We start from the raw sequence: 4543 nt of genomic DNA, 5'->3' as shown, positions 1-4543 counted from the left end.
TTAACACGTTGAGTGCTACGTCAGTCCCTAGGGACTGACAGTAGACTTTTCGTTTGGACGGTGTGGATTCTAGGGACTGACAGCGAATTTTTCGTTTGATCATCATCGGCGCGTAAGACTGGCATTGTCAAGGGTTAAATTATCAATGACAATTAATATGTTGTAAAAATTTAATTCCCTCTGCTAAAGTAAATCTTTACACTTCCGTGGCTTTTTTCGACTGATCGTTTCTTGGTGGTCGCCTTTTTGCCTTTCTGGCATTCCCCAACCCATTATCTTCTGTTTATAATTTGTATATTTGTGCATTGGCTGTACCATTCTCACAGTCCAAACGACAAAGTGAAACAAAGTAATCTTCTGCTCATACCCTTCAGTATACTTGAACGCTCGGCATCAACTGCAAGTACAGCAAAATCGGCGCCGCACTCAACGTGTTAAGAGTCTTAAGCTAGAGTCTAAGAGTACGTCAGTAAGAAGTCAAAGTCGAGCGTAACCATAGCGAGTAACCTCCTGTTTCATAGTCGTTAATCTACGTATAGGCTTATTGTATCTTATTTAGAAGTAAAACAGCGCTATTTTAGCCAATCCACTCAAACCGATCCTACATATATTGTAATATCGCAGGCTGTCCACCTCGTTATAGGTAACTTTAGTTTAGAAAGTCACCGAGAGTTCCAGGGCCAGGTAGATCGGAAAACCCTGACGATGCGTCAGGTCCTTAGCATGACCATATTTGGTCATGTTGGGGCAGGCTTTTGGGGAAGATATAAAAGGAGGCAAAAGTGTTTAGTGAACAGTTTTTAGGAAGGAGTCTTAGAAGTGATCAGAACAGAGTTGTGTAGAGAGTTGTTAGTTGTTTAGTTGTATTTTAGTTGAAACAGGCTGAGTTGTAATTGTGTTGTAGAATCGAGTTGTAGTCTTAAGTTGTAGTTGATATCTAAATTCGTATGCTTAATCGTCGCCACACATTGTCAATCCATTATTATTCCATTACTAATAAATAGTTCTATTATTCACCGCCAACCATAGTCTCTACAATATTTATTAGTTACAAACAATTTTCAAGTCAATCGGTATTTGCACATCCGATATTACGTTGTTTGTTGTCGGTATATACTGTTGAAGTAGACCTGCTCCGTGAATGGAATAAGCATTTTACGAGTTCCATTACGGACTACGTTGGTTCTTAAGCAAGAAGTTTTTATAGATTCTAAAATGGCGGAACATCCTCGCGAGATTCCGAAAGCCTCCACCGTTTCGTTCTTACGACGATGATACTTTACGTAACTAAGTAGGATCTTTCTCAAGGAACCTAGCTACTTCTGTAAGTCTTACGTTTTTGGTCTCGAGTATCGGAAACGATGCATTAAACTTGAATATTTGAAAGAAATTACGCTCGCGTGTCTAACGTTAAGCGGGGAGAAGGAAGATTATGCTGAAAAGAAGAAAATGTAAAAGTATCATCGAGTATCGCTGTTTAAACAATTTCTGCATATCTGAAATATGCTCATTCAGAATTAGAAAATTGTAACTGTAACTTAACAAATTCATAATTATAGATTTTTCAATTTATAATTATGCGTGTAAAATCGAGTATCAGGAATTTTAATCGCTAATGAAATTTAGATGATACTCGTGAGGTATATAGTTACGTATGTAGAACAGTAGTAGAGGCCCGTATCGGGTCAGACGCAGCTCCGGAGGACCGGAATTCATCGTCTTATCCGTTCTTTTCTTCATCCGGACTAACTCGTTTCTTCGTCCTGCCGCGAGTCGAAAGTCAATAATCTGGAGTAATTCGTCTTTCCAGCAGAAGCTATTTTCATTGTACTCGAGATCCACAGTGAGTCACGGTCGGCGTGCGTTAATCAACTAAAAGCGGGTAGTCTGAGTTTACATACCGCGTCTCGATAGCTACTATCGTCTATCCCTCATACCGATAGCAGGCTTCTCTACCTAAAGGATCCAGATACGTACCAGCGATCAAATTGCCTCGGTAACTGCGCGACATTAGCTGATTACGTATCGACGATGCTGAATCATTATATTCTTAATCCGTCGAGCTGCGTTTGAAAAATTCGACGATTGTGCTCGATCATCTTTAAATACGGTCGGTGGTAGTTCCGCGCCTTAAGGTTCGTAGAATTCTCAATGGATACGATGGAACGGGATTATGAACTTTCACGAGAAGCTTTACGCTTTTTGAGAAATATTAAATTCTTCTAACCAGTAATGGAAAGGGAACATTTTGTTATTTCGAATTAGTAACTCAAATGAATTGGTCTATAATCCAATTCATGGTCAATGAAACACAGGCTTCTGCAAAAAGATTCAGAGGTATAATAAGCAAGCTGATGCCTCAGTTGATACGAATTGACAAATTTGTAAATTAATCTTTCATTTTATTTTCATCGAATTATTAACCCTTTGCACTCGAGAGATGACTCTCAGTCACCATTTAATCAGATTCTAAAGATCGACGTTAATTAATATATGAAATTTAAAATTACCTAACGATGTGTGGAATGTCGAAGAAAAATAATTCTACGTCTTAATTTGCATATGATTTCTCATTTACCATTTTAAAGATATCCTCGACTCTATGAGAGAATGTCTCCGAATTACTATTTTTCTGCAATGAAAAGGTCGTCGAATGCAAAGTGTTAATAATTCGATTGATTAATATTTCCTTTCATTCTGTGCGAATTGTCTCAGTACATCTCAATCGTATCATTAACTCGTCGTTAATAACAAACAATATCCGACCAGTGAAATATTAGTGCGTTTCAATGCGTTCAAGCTATGCCCTTTACCTCTGGCGAGTGTTTCTGAACAATAACCACCGCTAACAAACTCATCCAGTCAATATCCCACCTTTCTCCAACAAGCACCGGCGATTTCACCGTCTCGAAGCGTGTCTGAAAGATAACCGAATTCCCATGACCATCGAACCGGACCGTTTCTAGGCGAACGTGTAAATTCACGGGCGATATAGTGGCTGCGATACTAGAGCCACGAGATATGTTCTCAAACGCATGCCGTTGTAGAAAGAGACGGTCTATATCGTGGTGGAATGGCGAGAGGAGAAGGAAGGGAAAACGTTGTGCACGCTACCGTAACTTCGCGTCACGGCCGGTGAGCTTCATCGATCACCGGCCAACTCAATTTGTCTCCATTGATACCAATCTGCTGAGCAAGCTCGTCCCCTTTCCACCTTCCATCCCTGGTTCCTCATCCTCCCTCTTTGTCCCTCAGGCTGCCCTACCCGTCTTCCCTTTCTCTTTCGTCGACGAAATTCCTCCCCACGGTGTAACACACGATAGACGACGTAGATCTTTGTAGCACACCTTTCATTTAACAGGCCGCGTCTCATCGCGTGCACCTCCACCTGTTTATCCGTTCGCAATTTATACCGCGATGCTCCGCGGTCGACGAGAGATACAGTTTTACGAGATCGATCACTGAAACGTTGATAACACCGTGCACCACCAGTAGAGAACCTCGACGCTAGGAAATTGTATTCGTAATGCTATGAACGGTGGTTCATTGTTGGCTAATAGAGCATAGGTTTGAAAGACAGGCTTAGACTTTGACGAGACGAATATAGATTTGACTCGAGTGATCATTGATACCAGGGATCCACGTTCTCGCGAATATGAGGTGGCTAAATATAACGTGGCACTTGGTTCCAAGCTATACGATTTTACGAGATATTCCGTACAGCACGGGAAATAATCGTATTATCTTATGAATCCTTATCAACGCGATCCACGGTCACCGATGCATTCCTAAATCCAGTTACAAAGAGAGGAAACCGTCTAAAACTCTAAGATACACGCCGAGTTTCCCTCCCAGGGCTGAGAACTCGTGGCTCTCGTTAGGATTCCACGATCCAGCGGCACCTTCCGCTTCTTCGTCGCCATACCCTTCGGCCGGTGTGTCTCATCTTTTGCAAATCGTGTACGCGAAGTCGTGGAAAAGTTCTGTCGCCGGCTATCGACTTACATGCATAATAAATCGGACGGCTGGGCGAGACTGGTTGGATCCCTCGAACGTCGCTGAAGCAGTCAACCGGCTAACTACGCGAAGCTGGCGCTAGCTTAGTGCAAACATCGCGACATAATCAGTCGAATTAAACTATCCGTGTGCTCGGGCCCGATCCACCGTGTCTCTCGCGGATTTCCTCGATGGGAAAGCAGTTTTGCTCGGTGGAAAACCCCATACCGACTGGTTTAGGCAGTAGCAGACAACCAGAGCATAGACACCTTGGACCGGCAGGCGCAGATTAAGCGACACGCGTGATACGTATGCGTGCACGTGTACGTCTGTGTAGGTATTAGGTGGCTGGTACAAGGGAACCGGATGGACGAGAAGGCGGATGGCAAAGGGGAGGCAAGGGAACCAGCTAGCGGAACGAGGATGGGTATCCAACCGGTACAAGCGCAGTACGAAGCGGGTTTCTATCAAATTATAAGTTGTCACACGGATGACGACGCAGCAGCCGAGCTGACTCCTGGCTTAGCTTTCCCAGTTAACGCCGCCG

Source organism: Eufriesea mexicana, unplaced genomic scaffold (assembly GCF_001483705.2).
Source record: "Eufriesea mexicana isolate 0111107269 unplaced genomic scaffold, ASM148370v2 scaffold4744748218, whole genome shotgun sequence".
NCBI lineage: Eukaryota > Metazoa > Arthropoda > Insecta > Hymenoptera > Apidae > Eufriesea > Eufriesea mexicana.
This window is presented reverse-complemented; position numbering follows the sequence as displayed.